The sequence below is a fragment of the Homalodisca vitripennis genome, chromosome 4 (genome assembly GCF_021130785.1).
Source record: "Homalodisca vitripennis isolate AUS2020 chromosome 4, UT_GWSS_2.1, whole genome shotgun sequence".
Classification (NCBI taxonomy): Eukaryota; Metazoa; Arthropoda; class Insecta; order Hemiptera; family Cicadellidae; genus Homalodisca; species Homalodisca vitripennis.
This window is the reverse complement of record NC_060210.1, coordinates 60823869-60845190: the sequence shown is the minus strand read 5'-3', so window position 1 is coordinate 60845190 and position 21322 is coordinate 60823869.

Genomic DNA, 21322 nt, shown 5'->3' with positions numbered 1-21322 from the left:
TATGTTTGAGGTGTTGTAATTCGTGCAGATGTAAGATGTATAGGATGTTGTATGTAAATACATATTAAGAGTAATGCAGTATGAATAAGAAATGTGAGACTTAGCTTCTCGTGAGGGGACGTTTCATTCCAAAGTATTCGATCAATATTGGTAACTGGTCCGCAAGTCTCAGGGTATTTAATGGCAAAACACTATACACAAAACACTAGTATGAATGCGGCGCCTATATAACAAAACACTACACTACACTTGTTCACTATGTAATCGCCTTAAATGCCCTTATTCTCGCAACGACCCACAAATACTAAAACGCTGCAACGTGCACTGCATGAAAATAGTTTGCCTAAATCGATTTTCTATTTTTGGTCCCTAAGCGAGCAGATAAAGAGCCAGATGCCAAGCGAACTGCATTGGTATGCGATCTAGCGGATTTCATAGGAAACTCTCGAAACCCCGCGCTACCGTATTGTTATGATAGAAAATTTGAATTTATGTAATGAATAAAAGGTTGAGTTAAGTTTGTTATTTAGAACATGTTTAAAGTAAAGTGACTAACTAGGTTGTGAACTTAAACAGGGGGGATTTTCTGTACCGTTAATTGATTAATTAAATTTTATATAATGTAATTTTCGCAACCTAGTCAGCCAGTATAATTTAATATTATTTTTATCCAATGTTCCGGAACTAAATTATTGGGCGGAGTAACTACCTAATTGGCACGCGTATGAATATCTTCTTCTAACTCTTTGTAGCAGCCCAACTATGTGACCGAGCAGACCTCGCGCGCTTTGTCCGTAAGTAAAATTTATCTTTTCGTATTATTAAATTAGCCCTTTGATGCCAAACGTATAAAAATGAATGTAACGTAAAGTAATGTTGTAAATAGTAAAGTAAAGTACCCTTGAAGATCTTTTATTTGCTTGATTGAGATAGATAAAAGTTGTGGCGTCATCCTTATGGCGAACACGTTTTTATAAATAGTAAATTGTATCATTAAATGGCTAATACCGTCGCGAATTTGTTTTAGGCGATTTTACGTGTCCCACGTGTCTCAAGGTTCACAGGGCACATATTATTTGAGTAGATGGCTACCAGTTTCTTAACTTCTACTCTTCTAGAAATAACCATTCTTAGACTACAGCTTCAATGTATCGTGCCATGACGCCGGCACCCGGGTTGTGAGTCTACATATTGCGAAGGGAAGTGAAATCTTATTGTTTCATAAAGTAAAACATCGTAGGCATAATTCTAGAGAACATTGGATATTTTAGGCCCACCTAGAAGATATTCGTTTTTAGTTCTTGTGTTCTAATTGGCAGCAACGTGGCATTACATACTTTTCCTTTACCATCTAAAAGTGGTGCTTGTAAGTTTTCGTAATTAAACTGAACTTATAAGTAAACTTTGCATTTCTAGTATTTATTACTACGACCTCAGAAGTCACCACCCTCATGTGTTATCGTCCAACGGTACAAGCTGTCAGTTATAGTCTGCAGCACAATACCTAACGGCTGTACTGCTCATGATAATGTCTCTGCACAAGCGTAACTAGATGTTATATCGACGTATCTGCTCAGTCAAGTTGTCAGTTAAAGTCTGCAGCACAATACCTACCGGCTGTACTTCTCATGGTAATGTCTCTGTACAAGCGTAACTAGATTTTATATCGACGTAGCTGCTCAGTCAAGTTGTCAGTTAAAGTCTACAGCACAATACCTACCGGCTGTACTGCTCATGATAATGTCTCTGCACAAGCGTAACTAGATGTTATATAGATGTTATATCGACGTACCTGCACAGTCAAGTTGTCAGTTAAAGTCTGCAGCACAATACCTACCGGCTGTACTTCTCATGGTAATGTCTCTGTACAAGCGTAACTAGATGTTATATCGACGTAGCTGCTCAGTCAAGTTGTCAGTTAAAGTCTGCAGCACAATACCTACCGGCTGTACTTCTCATGATAATGTCTCTGTAAAAGCGTAACTAGATGTTATATCGACGTAGCTGCTCAGTCAAGTTGTCAGTTAAAGTCTGCAGCACAATACCTACCGGCTGTACTTCTCATGGTAATGTCTCTGCACAAGCGTAACTAGATGTTATATCAACGTAGCTGCTCAGTCAAGTTGTCAGTTAAAGTCTGCAGCACAATACCTACCGGCTGTATTTAGATCATGGCTTATTGTACCATCCTACGTTAGCCGTAAATTCAATTTCTGTAAAATAAAATTAACGGAATATGTTATATTGTTTATACCAGTTTTAATATATTCATAACTAATAACTTATAAAATTATTTTACACTTTTGTAACAAAAGGCTTTTATTTATTGATAAAAACTAAATGGCCTTCAAAATATTACGCTTGTCTGAAAGTTACACAAGGGACGTAACCTTCTGTGGGTCTAGATAACGTCATTTAGTCATGGTGGAATAGTTAATGCACGGAACTCGGTAATCTAATTTTTTTTACAAACCTTCTTTACGAAATGTGACCCTACGTCATTAATTTCCTGTGTAGCATCATTGTATGATATTTATGACATTTTAAATGCAAGACTCATTTATAAATACCTTACGATAGCTGGATTATCAAGGTTCAACACGTTCTAACCCTCATTTATTATTGTTAAATAATATTTATGGTTTTTCAGAATTACCCGTAAGTGTCAAAACTACGAATGTAAACAAATTGAAAATTAATTAAACTGGCCGTGCTGCCGTAACAAAGCGTTTAAACAGAACAGTTGATTACATTCAGTAGACTCAGTCAATATTTCGCAACTTTAGAAACCGTGATTTTTAACTGCTATAGAGAACAGTGAGGTGTAAACAGGATGGATTTCGAAATAGGAGTAGGCCTATATTCATCTCTGGGACCCTAAGAATGTCTATGTAAAATTTCAGTACAATAGATGAAATAGATTATACGTGGAAGCAAAACAAACTTTATCATTTGTGAGTTATAATGTTATAAGATGACATCATTGCATTATATTATATTTATATGAATAAAATATCTTGAAAATCATGTTATTTCGTCCTTCGTGGACAGTACAGTAACAAGGCAAGAAGATGTGCCTGATGTAAGGCTGGTAACAAACCATACGGAGGTTTTGCGGTAACTGTGGCAGGTACTAGTTTATTTTTACAACAACAAAAAAAAAACAAAAAAGAAAAAACATATTATCCTCAGTTTATAAAGTTTTCCTCTTGGTGAATTAAATCTTAAAAATAGATCAGACTCAGTATTTCGCCCAAATCCACACGTAATTATGGTTAAACTACTTATTGCCCGCGGCTTTTCACGAATTATTAGCCTAATGATATGCTCATGTCTTGTAACACAGGCAGGCATATCTTTTCTAAATAGCATAAAACTTCTTAGTTATTTACTGCATCATTAGATAATTGACCCCCGTTGGAAGATATTAACGTGCGAGTTGTTTATTAAAATTGAATAGCCCTAAAGATTTCAGTAGCATTTGAACTATATTAGGTAAGGATGAGAAATCATAAATTTGGAGACTGTTAGCATGTTAGCATTTGAGGAATATATTAAATAAATAAATAAAAATGCCTTTTTTTACAAGCATTCCTAAGCTACAAACCTATTTTTAGAACAAATTATTAAAAATATTATTTTATAACTGCGTTTTTAAAATTTTTTGAAACAAGTAATGTGAAGAAACTTCAAGAAACCAAAGAGGTTATTATACAATGTCGGCCCAAAATAGGAAACTTTTTCGGACTAACCCAAGCCTAACTCGGCTGACACGCTGCGAGACCTCTTACCGACACCGCAGTCTCTCATTCAGGACTGGGGCTCCCTGAGTAGGAGGACTTTGTGAGTCATGCAGTTTGTCAACAGCTTGCAGAAGTCACCCATGCAAAGCGTGTTAATATCATCACGATACTGTGACACATAATCATCCGCCTCAGAGAGAACACAGTCATCAAGGTAGTGTTTTGGAATTTTTGAGTTCTCTGAGCGTCATGCATCGATCCCATAGGCAGGGTGTCAATAATAGAAAACTGATAATTTTAAAGACTGCATGAGCTGGAGTTTTAGAGGCTCAGGCAACAAACCTCTAAAACGATACAACGAGTGTTCATAGCCTGCCAATGTCACTCTGGATATTATAAGACACGTGGTCTACAAAAGAGGTCACTGTCTAAAACGACTCCGAGAGTTTTGACCTTATCATAAAAAATTATAGGCTCTTGCGGCCAAGAGTGACCTCTAAACCTCTCTCACTGAGGGTCTGTATGTGGTTTTGTGGTGCTATATGTAACACAGAACACTTCATTATGTTTAGTTTGATGCCATTTTTGGAAGACTAAGATAAGATATTTTCTATGTCAGTGTTAATTTGGAAAATGGTATCCTGAAAGACCTCAGGATATCATGAATCATCAGCGTATAAATATGGCGTGCAGCTCTGGACACAAGTTGAAAAATCTGATGTGTACATGTTGAAAAGTATAGGCCTCAAGCAGCTGCCCTGAGGTGAGAGTACACCTAGGTGCTAAGTACGATTGTACCCATTCAACTGCTCCATCTCCAAAGCCATGATGATTCCTTTTTGCCAGCAGTAACTTGAGGTATATTGAATTAAAAGCCTGCGAGTACTCTAGAAGTACGAGTATACTCCAATTTTCTTTGTCTTTGGTATGGAACAAGTCACTAAACAGGTTCACTTGGACAGTACTGTGATTTGATCTGAATCCAAACTGTTTTGTCGATACATTATCTCATTTCATATACTAATTAATTTGGTATGATGCAATTTTTTAAACAATTTTCGAAATAACTGCAGTATTGAAAAGGGTCTTAACTCTTAGACTCCTTTAGGAGCAGTTGCTTTCGGGAGCGGATGTAAAATATTCTTTTTCCAGCGTTTTGGAAATATACGAATAGCTAGCGACTGAAACACCAGATGAGTTAGTGATCTATGGCATACAACCTTTATTATCTGAAAAGAGATGTTATCACCCCCAATTGCGCTAGAATTTGAATTCATCGCAGTTTTAACCTCAGTCTCTGTCACATGTCTATAGTTCAAGGTGTTTTCAGACTCTTTCAGATGTTTTAAATTATAGTGGTTAATGGCATTATCACTTTACTCACAGCCTCCTCCCATCGTAACAAAATAAGTATTCATTTCCTCTAAATGTAAATCTGTCCAATGTTTCCACCCTTTAATCTCCCACTACATCATATTTCTTTAAGCATTCTCACGAATTTTTCATGCTTTTACTATCAGTAAGAGCACCAGACAAAAACTCCCTTTTTCTATGCCAGATCAAAATATACCCAATCGCATATTATTTCAGAGTATATATGAGTTCTTAGTACAATCTTAAATAGTAGCTTTTGCGTAACAGGTGCTTAAAATTAAATATATCTAATATTTACAATTGATTTAAGTCCCTATAAGAAACATTCAGAGACATCGATTGGCTCTCGCGAGGTTTGCACACGCCTGTGTACTTAAATTATAGTCGTTGAGGGACTGACGTAATACATTCTTGTTGTGTATTGCGTTTTTGTGGTTTCTATACTGTTCTGGAAAGAAAAATTTATCATTCAGTCATAACTGGTTCTTACAATAAACTTTTTAACTAAGTTTGAGTTTGTAAAAGAAGTTAAAAATATCCAAAATCCAATTTTTCTGAATTAATTACATAAGCAAGGATATAGCCAACTAAATGTTTTAGGTGCGTTTCCGTGTAAATTATTGATGAATTGAAGTTGTTTAAAACATATGTGTAATCAAACTGTGATCCGGTGACAACAACCATGAAATTGGATGTTATGCATCAGTTTTACCAATTTCATGATGACACGATTAGCGCAAGGGTGGCACATGTGGGAAATCTATAAAACTGGCGCGTATTGTACTTAACCACACCTCGTATAGGGGCTGCTGATTATTTAGCTTTACATTTTGAACACATTATCTTTGTTCCTTTCACATAATTTTGACATAGGGTGTTTAAATATACAAATAATAGCAATGTTATTATATATTTGTTAAGGACTACACTATATCGATTGTTCCTAAATATAAAAATGTACCATTAACTATATAGTTTAAATATTATATCAGTATAAAATTGCATGGTAAGGAAACGTACAAGCAAATCACAGGTTTATACGGTTTTATCCTCCAACTGTTTGTTGTATATATTTTACGGAGAGAAATGTGAATGTAGCATTAGTGTTCATATTGTAGTGTTAGTAGCTTGAATTATCACCCATCCATGTGCTCACAGGATCACTCTTCAAATTAAATCAAGAATAATGTATCCACAGAGGGATTATATTGCGTTTTATTCTGTAGGGCTTCACAAAGGCGATGACGCATTGGACTCATCCTGTGATATTAGATTTTAATTGGCCGTGCAGCAGAAAAAAGTTATTCGGAAAATTTCATTTCTGTCTGTCTGCCTAGCCACACGATATGTCGAGAATAAATTGACCTATAGACTTGAAATTTTGTATACAACTTTATTACTATATAGGTAAAATAAATTAGATCACACATTTAGTCCCATTTGCCTAAAAGAACAAACTTTATTTAGTCTAGCAGAAATAACTAAAACAATAGCAAGAAGTACGCATGAAGCACAGTCATTATTAAGAAAGATTTAAGAATATTGTCACGTGAATCTTTTAACATGACATGGAAAATATTTAAAAACAGGGAATAAATAAATAAATAAATAAATAAATAAGGACTTTATTTTGGGAGCGGTTTTTCAATAATAAATTGCTGGTTACAAAACGACACATGTCTTATTATATTTCTTAAAAAATTCAAAAAGCTTATTTTATAATTTATTAATAATAAAAACAACAATATAGACATACAGTTTATATGATGGCTATAACCACCTTTGTATTGTACATTAAATACTTGTATATTATTTTATCTTGAATGTCGTTCAGATACACCCTGGCCTGGTTTACGCTGGAGGACAGTTCATTAATAATAATTTGGGAGCACAGTACGCAAATCGCTTTCCTATCTCAAATTCACAGGCGAAAACGCCGGAGTCATCTCCAACACGTGAACCTGTCAAGTACTACGAGATCTGGACTTGAGACCTGCTTCTTATTTTTCTTCTCTCATATCGATCCCGGCCTGCCAGTGGTCAGGATACTGTAAACCAGGCATTAGGAGCGCAGGGAACAAGTATCAGCTACAGTCAACATACCCAGCGATCGCCGAGCCTCCGAAACGATGGTCCAAACCTTCTTAAACCACATACATACCCTTTACACACATATTTGACCCTCCTGTAATTTTTTTCTAAATCTCCTTTAGACACAATGTTGCCATAGACAGGAGCGGCAATAATCGATCACAGAGACACAAGAGCCCGGACAATGGCGAAGCCTGGGTCTCTCAAGGAAACATGGTGCCCTATGCTTGTATAGCATTCTCAACGACCAAGTGTTCGCACGACAAACACACTTACATGTCCATATAGTGTGAGGCCACTATCAACATGTAGGCCCAAGACTTTGACGATATCACACCTCATTCAGTCCTGTCACACTGCCAAGCAACACCTCACACCACTGACTCCGAACCCACATTGGAAGGAATCGACAACACACACACTTTTCCCTTGTTCAGTTTTACATAAATCAAATATAAAAATATATGAAAATTATATAAATAATAATAATAAATATATTATAATAATTCAATTATATATATAAAATAAAAAATTTATTAATAATAATATATAAAATATATTATTATTTAATATATTATATCTTAAAATAATATTATATATAAAAATAAAATAAATAAATTAATAATCATATAAAATAATAATATAATATAATATTAAAGAAATATAAAATAATATATATATATTTTAATTTAAATCATTAATTAATAAACTTATATATTTAATGATAATATATATAATTATAATATAATTAATATAAATAATATAAAATATATTAAAGATATATAATAAAACACTATTAATAATATTAATATTATATAATAATTATTAATAAAATTAATAATTATAATTCAATTAATTAAAAAATATAATAATTTAAATAATAATTACAATAATTCTAATTTAATATGAATAATAATTTAAATATTATAATATTTTAATATAAATAAAAAATATATATTAAATAAAATTTTATATATTTAAATAAATTATATATTTAATAAAAAATAATAAAATATATATATTTAAATAATATTATTATAATAATAATAATCAATTAATATATCTATATATAAAAAATTTATAAAATTAATATAATAATTTAAAATCTATATATAAAATAATAAATAATAAAATTAAAAAAATATCCCAAGCTCTCAGACCAATCATGGACTATGCTTAAGTCAGCATTCAAAATGGAAACTGGCTGAGTCAGCTCTTCCGGCATCCATAATGAAACACACAGATGAGCATCATACGGCGGTGATTGAATACAAGCGACCCTATGGTGCAAGACTGAACCATAGTGGCGGAAAACAGGGTGAATTAGATGGCCCAAGGCAACTTCCCTGTGGGAAACACCAGCAACTCTATTAAAGATGAGGAGAAATCCATCCCAATTTTAACCTTTTGTCTCCTATTCACCAAATAGGAAATCAAACCACGTAACCACCGTCTGGTCGAAAACCCATAAAAATTGCATGACCGCCAACAACATCCTGTGTTGCTATTGATACGAATGACATGTGAAAAGGTCCAGCATAGCAAGAAGAGATGCTTTCTTATCCGCCCTTCGCGTGAAGCAACTCGTCACAAACGAGCAAAGCGCAGTTGCAGTGCTATGGTCCTTCCATAACGCCTGACTGTAAGGCTGGAATGATATTTGCTCTGACACCAGAAATTGTACCTTTTGTGAAACAACCTGCTTCTTCCATTAACTTCGAACAGTCAGGCATACCGAAAATGGACGCAGCACGTATACAGAGAAGGTGCTTTTGACTTTTGGAAAGGCCAGTACAATTGCCTCCTTCCATGCATCCGGAAAAGTGGAAGTGGCCAATGACTGGTTAGCTAAATGAGTTATGGCATCAATACAAAACGGACGTTTTAAAATCATTTTAAATCATTTTTATTGATATGCCATCTAGCTCGCAAAACAGCCTCTGCTGTGATGCTATTCAAAGCCTCCTGCACTTCTCTCCTTGTAACACTCCCTGAAATAGAAATCACAAGTGACACTCCTCTGAATTTGTTTCTTTTCCTAGAACTGTACGCAATCATCATTTGCCAATGATACCTAAGCCCAACCAAACGTAAAACATGAAGAAATTCTTCCAAATTTTTTAACAAAGTGGGTATTGCTGATCTAATGATCAGTGACACCACTTGTCCTTATTTTACGTCAAAAGTTCACAGATCTATTACATTACCTCCATTTCAGTTCGTAAAATAATTTGTTTTGATCGTCTAATTCATTAGTTTGAGCATATTTCTAACCTTACAATATGTTTTTTTACAAGTTTCAAATTTCCTGATGATAGCATTTTTTCTTCTTATAATAATCTTTTTCTATGGTTAGTTGAATGAATTGTATATTATTTCTCCATGGAGATTTCTATCTGTCACTCTCTTATGTACTAGAGGTGCATTTACATTAAAAACTTGAATAATAGCAGAATTAATAAAATCAAGAATTCATCTAACCTAGTATTTCATAGACATAGCAATCTTCCCACCTAATAATGGACGTAACAATGTAATCATATTGTCCAATGTCAAATCGTGAGAAGTCACGATAAGTAACAAAAACTAGGAGGCCTTCTTGAATTTTTTGTTTTTAATAACGACATATGTCATCATGTGATCAGAAACTCGACACCTCTTGAGTCATAGATGGTTGACATATCCACGACGTCAACACGTACTATTAAACATTGCAATATACAATATATGTGATCAATCAAAGTTGCACAGTTTTTAGTAACCCCTTGTAGCAACATTCAACCAACTGAGTCACCTCAAGGCTCTTAAAGAGTTTTACTTTGCAAAGCGAGGTCTCTGGGGATGATAAATCTAACAATTAATATTCAAGTCACCCAATATAACTATAATATCTGCGTAACTGGGCCATATCATAAAATCCAAAGTGGAGAGCGGGCTCTAGACAAGTGTAAGGGCATATCTCCTGGTCTAAATATAAAGCAAATACAGAAAGATTCACTTTTTATTTACACTACACTTCAAATATTTCCACAAATAGCCACTGGGAAAATTTACACACTTCAAATTGAAGTGAATTTCACACAGCGAAAAATTTAGGCAGTTCTTCACATATAGTGCCACTCCACCACCACCTCTGGAGGCAACTGCATTTCCCTTTCTTGTCGCTCTAAACAAAGAATAACCCACTCATCGCAAACTCATCAGAATAATTAACTTTCATTCAGCCAATTATTTCCGAAACAAACCAAAAACAACCAGGTTTACATCCACTACCCACGGCACGCATCTCTTACGAATGCCCGTGGGAAAAAGAGTTTCAAATTTAGATTGCTATCCTATAAATTTATCAGTTTACATATCCGTTTTTGGCTGCACGCACATTCCCATCTTCCACAAGTCTCGGCAAGCCAGATTTGTATCACAGTCAACCGGAAGTTCAACATTCAATACGCGGCTTCACAACACGTCAACTAACAGTTTCCAGCAACCCAACTCAACATCATCCACTCAAGCTCACCCCTCGTTACGCGTACCACAACCGTCCGATCCACAGGTTTTTACAACAAGCAAACCACCGACAACATCATAAAACAAAACCCCATCCGAAGCCTTTCACATGATGATAAGCTGCTAGTAACATCAAAATGCTGCTCCAAACACAGTCCACCCCCTTTCTGTTTTAAGGTGTCTGCCATCCCGAGCAAATGGTACCTCGCATCCGCTGATCCAGTTCAAGCGAAAACCGACACCAAAAGTTTTCCAGACATCAGCACCGACTGCTCATTAAATTGTGCTAATGCAGTTCCACTTATGACAGACCTTGCAAAATGCTGTCAAACTAAAACAACACTGTTTTTGGAAAACGGATTCGTGATTGTGGTATAAACAGGTCCGCCATACAGTGCAATGCCTCGCGCTTTGCCGCACCCCCATTGTACGCCAGCACCACCTGTTATATTTCAAAGGCAAGGTTATTGGTTCCTACATAAAAAGAATTAGATTTAAGTTGGTGTCTGCAAGAAACCCATCAACTTATTTGTTACATCTATTGATTTACGCCCCAGGTTGTAACCCTAAACAGTACAACACACATTCCTTACAAAGCTTTCCCCGAATATTGAGAATTTGAATCACCTATAAGCAAATAATCACATTACTTAGGCTCACGGGTATGAGAAGTGATTGTCCTCCATAGTATCTGCCTGCACATTCTACAGCCGGTAACATGTTCCATCAGTGGCACACAAACCACTCAAAACCATTGCATTATTATTTTAGGCCACTGTACAACTACTACTTTCACATTTATTTACCTTATTTTTAGAAGGGGTTTCTTTTATCTTTGCTTCTTCAAAGAGTCTGTTTTAACGTTTTTACATGCATTATATAAACATGACCGAGAATTTTCACTCCAGACACCTAAGAAGCTCTTACCAACCATTAACAACTACTCAGTACAGAACAAAGTGTGGTGACTTAAAAACCTACAAATCTATTTTTAAACAAGGTACTTGATTATGTTTAATCGGATTTAAAGTTTGCCTATGGCACATTTTTACCTTACACAACTTCCACACTTTGATCATTTGCCAAATTGACCTAAATATATTACTACTTTGAGAACTTGGTACAAGAGTGCATTAGTACTACCATGTGTCTCAGAGGTACAGTGTGATGCAGGGTAAAGGGAACAAAGTTGTGTAACGGTTAAATTGGCATTTTTATTTCCCCCTGGAATAGAATAAAAAAAGTAAAGTAAGTGACTGAACTGATACGCCCAGAAAACGGGGTTTGCAGTTTACTGATTTCATTACAATGGTAAATTATTTATAACTTCAGCATGACCGAATTTTCTGCAAATTAGTAGATATGAAAATCATTTTATTCAGTGAGAATATTTTTCGTTATGAATGTACTTGCAGACAATGTACACATTTTACCTGCAGCGCTTTTGATAGTCGTTCCTCTTGATTCAGAGCTTCCTCATGCCGATATACAATGATGCTTGTTTATTTTTAGTGTGTGCATAATATAACTTATTTTCAAACGATAAAACAAATTATATAACAAAATTAAAATCATAAACATTAAAGCCAAGTTGTTTTTAGGTAATATTTAATTTAACTTTTTTATTAGTGAACACAATTAAAACATGTTTTAATTTGTTTTGGAGGTAGCTTAAATAAACGTGATAATATTAAAGTGATCTATCATGACGTATAAAGTTTTAAAACACGTTTAATGATAACATTTTTGTTTGTTAATAATATTATATTGGGTTTTAATATTACGGTCATATAAACATTGAAAAATAAAGAAAATAATCAATGAGTCTTGGAAATAACATGTTTTCTCATTTATCCTTCAAAATATAAGACACTCTCCTATTGATATTTTATGGCATACCGTTTTATTGGTTGTTAATAAGTATATGAATATTTCTGAATAGTTATCATTAATTAATGTATTTGTTTAGTAGTACAGTCAATAAGCTTTATTTAGAGATAAATAACCAACCACAAAAACAAATTAGGAGCTGTTTAAAATTGGGAAGCTCTACAAATACCAGCGTAAGCTCATCATGGAATTGAAAACGGAAAGGTCACTGGAAAATGAACCATCAGTGATTACTTAAAAAATCAGGGGCAATTAAGTGAAACCCTAGATATCCTTCGTCTTGATGTTCAATAATTGGTAATACTTTAGTTCTTATTTGCTCTTTTATAAGACACTTCAAATATATTATATTTTATTAAAGCAACATAATAATTATAAAATAATTTGAACACGTTATGCATTTGGTCAGCATTAATACACCTTAAACAGTTTATCCCTCTCTGAGCAGTATGGGTTTGGTCCATAAATAATAATGGTGTGTTAATAAAAATTCCTTTAACCATCCGAGTAGGATGATCCCTGTTACAGCCGAGTTTTGTGATGAATGTAACCCAAACGGCGCTTTACTAAACATTATTTATTCCTTGCAGTTTTCGCTGTAGTATACATTTGCACTTTTATCTTTGGGTATGGTAAAAATGGTGTTTCAACGCTATGAAGAATCGAAATAATCTTTTAATACAAAAACACATTTTTACACAACAAAAATAAAAAACCTTTGATTTTGGAATCAGTCATTACTTTTTCGAGTTAGCTATTTGGCGTATTAATAAAATTCTATAACCATGTCCATATCTATTATATTGTATTCGAAACAAAATGAAGAAGGTAAGCTAATCGAGAGCCTGCAATGTATTTCACCAACGAAATGTAGCAATCATGTAATAATTGTGGAATCGCTAACCGTTATAATAGTTAAGGAAGACTTTGTAATAGCCAAAGATAATAAAAAATACAGGCTGTATATTCTAATGCCTTCAGCTCCTTGTGCAGTTTCTGTACAATCTTAGCAGGGTTTATTCTGTTACGTGTACGTTAGTAAACATTATTTTCCCACCGAGGAAAGAATCTTTTCATTTCTTGTTCATTTATTGTGGACTCAGTGAATGACCAACTTCAATATGTAGTGAACACGATATAACAATTGGGAAACATGAACATGCGATCCACTAAAATCTCAAATTAATCAGAATTCCGAGTTATCAGACTTAATTGACAGAACAACAGAAACAAAAATTTTGTCTACAGGAATTCAGCGCTCTTATACCGTAAGTTTGTGAGTAACTCAGCCACGCAAGAATATAAGAAGTGCTCATTATTATTTTTTAATTGTAATATAAAATGTTATCATTTATTATCTATGACATAATTTAGTAATGTTGTCTTAAGGACATTTCTGACCCTAACTACCAACACATCAAAAGATTTATCTTCTTTTGGACTTCTAAATATTTCATCGCAAAACTAGCATTTTCACCAAATGGAGGTGAAAATACCAGTTTTGGGATAAAAATGTATATTCTGTTTCCAAGAGGGAAAGTTCCAAAGTTCCAAGTTGACATCTACGTTCCAAATACCACTAAAAAGTCTTCGGTTTGAATTGAGCCCAAGCTAAGGAAGGTAACAGAATTACTGAGAAGTATTGTCCGCACCCGACCACCAATCTAAAGAAGATGTGTCAATGGCACTTGTGTGTCGAGCTATCGGTTCGTAACAAGCGAGTAGTGTTCCAAGTGCCATTTGAATATGGCTAACCCAAAAGTTACTTCCAATGCTCTGAGTTCAAGTGCATACTAGTTTACTTCGTGCGTGCTGATGCTAAACCTACGATATGGATGCTGTTGTATGATATGGATGTGCTGTGCGTTTAGGTTAATGTGGTCTTGAAAATGAAATATTAGTGACGTATAAACTAGAGATTTAAAGCATAAAATAAGAAGGTTTACTGAAAGGAGAAATTCGGAGTAACTGAATACGTATGATGTCCAATGAGATCTATTACTTACATGAGAAAGGAATGATTGAGAGAAAGAGTAACAATAATTAATTAAATGTGTTACATAGCAAAATCATGCTCACTTATTTTGTCTGAGTCGACTTTAAAAAGATTTGTTGTTATTGAGAACATAATGATTAAACATACTTATTTATCCAGGTTTTTTATGGATGGTTGTGTTACCTAGAGATGTACTTTAAAATATGAATTATAATTTTTTCAGGATAAGTACGAATACATGAATATGAAAAATATGTATTTGAGAAAATGTAAATAACTGGTTGCAATATGTAGTAACGCTGACAAAGAGATTTTCCGCTAAGACGCTCAACAGTGTAGAATGATGAGATCAGTTCTCTGAACACGTCTGATGCGAGTGCAGATGCTAGCGTCTCGCTGCCGAAGAAAATGCCGCATGAGACGGTAAAGCGCACGGTAGTTCTAGTGTAAAGAAGACGTATTATGAATGCGAATGAGGGCTGCAATTCACTAAGGCAGATTTCCCATGTACGGCAATATTCAGTAGGCTACGTTAAAAAATATCTTTTTAAAGCTTTATAAATGATTTGATAATTTATTAGTTATATTTTGCTGGCACGTAACAGATTTTATATGTCACATTTACATTCAAGTAAACATGCAACAAAACGAAGACTGGTTTCTACCTCATTAGTACTCAATCCGTGCGTCACAATGACAAAATAGGAGTTTGTCACATCAAGAGCCACGTCACATGGTTCGTTGATGTAATATGCAAATTTTCAAGTATATAGTTGCGTGTGTTACTATATCACGTATTAAACATCTAATTGCACTGAGTTTGTATACAAATTTATTTATTTAGCGATTTTATTATTACTACATGGATACTTAAAAAGCCAATATATAAATGTTCCATGACGTTCAGCCAAATCACATAGATTCACATGAATCATAAACTACCTCTGTGTTGCTTTTATAGTATTGAAGCTTAAAGTAACATCTTTTAGTCTTTAAGCCAGTTAGTTCTTGGTGATATCGTTCGAACAGACATACAGATAGACAGACAGACAAAATTTAATTTTGTCTATTCTTTCAAGTGATAAGCTTCGCTAACGCTCAGCCACAAACCGAACAAACTGTTTATATGTAGCCCAATACTTTATTTTGCTATTTATTTAGCAAAAAAATTGGTTTTCAAGTCCAAAATATTAACAGTATAAAAAGTAACAAGATAGGAGAACTTCACACCATGGGTAGCGTAACAGGCTTCGCTGTGTTTCCTTCATAGCTTCAGGTATATTCATGTTATTTCATTTTAGAGATGTCTCCGGACAGATTGAGTGACAGGGGACCACACAGAGAAACTGCACATTCCCCATCATACTAAAGAGAAATTGTTATGTCAGCGTATTGAATGTTAGCCTTCTATGATGTGTGACCAAATTTCATGGTTGGCTAATTTTCTTTGTTGTAATAAAGTGTCTTGAACAAAAATTAAAAATATACAAATGCCTTTCTAGAGATATCTTGTCCAACATACATTGACATTTATGTTCTTTGAGAAGAGTTTCATAGCAGTGTTTAATTAACAAAAGTTTACCTACCAAATTACCAAAATATGATATTGTATTTATTGGGGTAGTTAGGCTGCATGTGCTATATGCTAAAGGTTAAAATCTGATTGAAAAATGTTAATTTAGAAACTTATTTATTCTTCTGTGTTCAAGTTAAAAATAGCATTTAACTTGAAAGCGTGAGCTATAAGTTGAAAGGGTAAGGAAATAATTACAAATGCACATAACATTCACTGAAAAACGTAAGACAGTCGCACGTCTGAACAACAAAAGTGACTACTTTTTATAAAGAGCTGTGAATATATATCTTGAAAAAGTACGCTTGCTAATCATTAAATTTATTTTTTTATATTTGAAAAGAATATGAGATACTAAATTTTTGAAATAAAACGTTTTACAATTTCATATATTAAAATGATCACTGAGTTCTAATATTAAAGTAATAAATATTTATACATTTTCATTATCATAGTTTATTTTAGTTTCTTTAGTTTGGGAAATATTATTTTCACTACAGTCTTGTATTCCAGAAGTAATTACTTCCTTTTTCGTAGTAATTTGAATACATTACTTATTACATTTACAATAATTTTTGAATACATGTTTTTATCGATTGACATTTTTCAATTAAAATTTATCTTTTAAAAAGTAAATTAACGGTTTTGATGTTTCTTCAATAAAATTTGTAGTAAAGTCTGTTTTAATGCAATTTATTATTTAAGTGATTCCGGTAAGGCTAAAATTGAGTACAGGTTATTATAATAATAAACAGAAAGACTAATTTTCTTCCAGGATTAAATTACACTACAGCTTTCTTAGCTAGAAAAGATCTATTCAATTTATTTTTAATCCTTTTTTTATCCCGTCATGACGAAGCTATTCGTGAAATGGAATAGACATTAATATCAAACGTGCTGAAATTCCATTTACAATCCGATGAACTTTAAATACTGATATGAAATTATGAAATAAGTTAATCAATTTTACATTGGATTCATTAATAAATATATTAGTAGTTCATAGACAGTAATTTACCTCAACGTCAACTGTTAGTCTCTTAGTCTAGTTACGTTTCGGCAAAGATGTCATTCTACTTCTGAAGCACGTGGAAAACATAAACATACGTGACGTTCCATGGCGCGAAACAAAAGTTTTCCTCGTGCAAAATATCGATAATACACCAAAATCAGTAATCATTTCTATAAGAGTAAACATGATAAAATTTTTCAGTTGAATATTTATAAAAATGTTAAAAACATTGTTCCCAATTCGTTCATTAAAGAATATTGAATAAATATTTTGAATGTTTCCTTTATTCCTATAGTTTTTTTTATCATTTTAACGACTGACTTAATAACGGTACACGCGAATGCAATGTCCATGTATGAACTCGTTAGGTTACTAATTGGCACCTAGTTAATAAGTGAGTTTTAATGTGATAAATAATAATCAGTGAAACGTCAATATCGGTGCGTATTTTATCACAATCTCTCACAGTGAAAAAACATTATAGGTAATTGTTATTTTACAGTAATGATGTATTTTGTTGGCTCAGCTCTAGCAAAGTCTATAACTCGAGGGGCTGAATATAGACTATAGACTATAGGGGTCTGTCTATAGGGGGGGGGGGTTGTCTGCCTGTCTACCCGCACGCTATCTCAAAAAGAAGAAACCTGTAGACTTTAAATTTGGCATGAAACTTGCAAATACATATACATGGGACTTTTCTATATGATGAAGGGTCATGTATATACATGTGTTATAAATGAGCGTCATTGAAGAAGCGTCAGTAGGCTGGTAGCTCTTCTGTCTGCTTGGGCTGTAAAATTTATTTTCTGTCCGATTATTAATCTGGTAGCAGAATATTTCGAGAATGAAACAAGTTATAGGATTGAGTGCAGTACACCATCGTACCTTGTTTGAATGTAGAGTATGAGCTTGGCTATGACGATCGATTTTGTAAAATAAAAAATACCAAACTTTGAGTTAAAATTTTGAATGCACATTTAGCGACCACTTGAGGTGGCATACTGTAATATTATTGTCTATTATACGAGTACTAGAAAGGGCACACATATCTTCGACGCGTTTAAGTATTATAAATGTTTTTAGTACTCAGATTCTGAGCAGTTAATACTGATAATCTCGTGATAGGAGGACACTCACAGTAGGGTTTTATATTTTTTTAATGATACATACAGCTGCTAATATACCCTTCAATACATAGTGAAAACAAATTTCCCATATTTTCAGAACTCATACCTACCTTACACTTGGTCTGCAGCAATATATTCATTTAACTTTTTTATTTGTCATTAAATCGTTTTTATAACTGTACATTTTATTTGCAAAGATTTATACTTCCAAGATAATAAATATTTTGATACCTCTAATAATTAAGCATTTAACTAAAATTCAAGCATGTTTGCTCACTAATAAATTTGAAAACAAATTTAACCTTTACTGAAAATTCAATCAGACATGGAAATAAAATAAACCCTCTTCATATTGATTCCTTTTTCAATGAAATACTAGTACATTATTATTCGAGTTCCACGTGCATTTAGTATTTATGTGATACATAGATTTATCAAACCATTAATCAAACCTGAATGGTGAGTGGTTTATTTCTGTGTGTATCCACAACGCTGTAAAAGCGTCAGTGTTGGTGCAAAATATCTCTTCTCGTTGTCGTATGTGTTTACCAACTAGCTCTCTATATTGTACACGATTTTCGCTAATGGATCACCATAGCCAGATACATTAAGCTAATACTAATTCGTGTAGCCTCTTGTGTGATTACCGCAATGTTATGTCGCTTGTGTAATAATGCAGAAATGTGGAACCACACAGAGGATTGAATTGTCCAATTTCTGACAACGGCTCTTCTAATGTTATTTTGAGGATTTGGAAGACTAATATTGTTCGGACAACCTTATAATATGGCATTGTAATACTTGTTTAGACACAGTATTTACGTTTTGTACGTAAGTTTGCCTTTGCTTGTTTGTGCTTTTACTGCGTGGTTAGATATATTTTCCTTATAATATAGTTTGCAAGATTAGTCGTTATGCTCCTTTATGTAATTCAGTTTTGTTAAATTCATTCATGTTTAATACGGATTTTATTTTCTATAAACTGTATTGATGTAGAATAAATTACATCGTTATTATTAATTAGTGTCAAATTGTGGGATATTACAGCGTATTTCTTACGATTGTTTGGCTTTGTAAATTGTTAACCGGAATTACACATTTCTAAAACTGTAAGGTGGTAATAAACACCAAACTTTAAACTACTAATGAAAGTATAGTCTCTCTGCCAGTTTAATAAGTATCTGAATCTGATAACGACTTTCACTTACTCATCTTCTTTCTTGTACCTTTCCTCCACCTCTGTGCTATACCTTCTCTCTTACAATACTGAGTCGACATCGTCTGACTAAGTGTAAACGCGGTTGCTAATATTTGTTTACCTAAAAATTGTTCCGTTTATAAATGTCTGAACCCGCCAATCTGAGGCACGTTTCTAACCATCGTAATGATCTTAACTAAATGTGTTTGCTTGAGAAAAAATAGTGTTTTAATACATTTAATCGATGTAGAATGTGGAATAGCTTAGCTATAAAATTAAGTCTGTCAGATTGAAATATATTAGAATGGGATTAACGTGGTAGACAACATTACCACAAGTAGTGACAATTCTACTACACAGAAGATTAACCAGAACTAAGACAGAACAAATATCAGCTTGTTATTTGTTGTTATTGCACTGAGTGTGACTATAAATAGATGGAACGGCGACGGTTAAGCCGATAAGCGGTTGATCCGAAGGCGGATAATAGAGCGCCTTCTGTAGTATAACACCAAAGCCGATTGTCGCTTTCAAATTGAAAAAGAAATTTACTACACGCAATGCACATCATGAGTATTTTAACTTTTATTTATATCCGTAATTTTGATAATAATATATATCAGAAAGAATATAAAAATATATAAAATGTGTGTAATGTCCTATACAATTGATATATGTTGTGTAAAATAATGCTCTAAGGGAGAAATATGTTTCTATCCAAAATTGCGATATTCTATTTATATACATTACTAAGTTAATGGTATTAAGATCTCTCTTTCAGTCTCCAGAATTTAAGATATAGTTGTCCATCACCGGTTGACTCTGCTATAATGCTCATAAACTGCACGCCAATCAATCTCTGAAAAACTATTTTACTTTCATCTATCAAACGTCTGCTTCAATTTATCTTTTAAAAGGATACAATGTTCGATTATTAAAATGATTATTTTTATATTTGACTGGCAGTTAACCGTGGCTTCTCACGCAATTTCCTACTGAAAAACAAGGACATTAGGAAAAATTTTCTTTGGAATAACACACTTGACTTTCCTGTGACAATGGTAATTGAAAGATATTCTAACCTGCTGGTACATTTAATGTACCAGCAGGTTAGATTTAAGATTTAAATTTACAGAGTAGTTGTCAGAGATTGTAAAGGCGGAGAGTGAAACAGTTTTTATAAGTAACTTTGAAATAACTCACATTTTTCTCCAATATTTTATCATGTTTTATTGAATATTTTCCCCCAATTTAAGTGCAGGAGAAGCCCTCGCATGAGTGCGTCTTTATAGCCCGGACTGCCTTTTTTAGCCTCAAATATACTGGATTACTAAAAATGAGTCGTCTCTTCGCAACGCGAGAGATAAGAATCGGAGACAGCGACTAGAAAATGCAGATCACTTTCCGCACCACACTCGGCTTGTACAGTTATCTGAATGATGAGGGAAAGGACTTGGACACTGGGCATACAAGTTTTAAAGGAGATTTGAGCAGCCTCAGTGAAGAAATGTGTCTGGATAAACCACCTCGGACGTCGAAATTGTGGATCGATCAATGAAGTAGAAGAATGGAAGATAAAATTATGGAAAAGGTTTGCGACAGACATTTGCAAAAAAGGTATAAAGTTATATTGGTAATAAAAAATAAGTAGGCTAAATATAAATACTTTTGAGATTTATATATATATATATATATATATATATATATATATGTGTATAAGTAAATATATTCTGAATTATATTGTATGACTCAATTATTGTTGCTATATTGTATATTGAAATAAAAACAAAAATTATATAAATTTCAATATA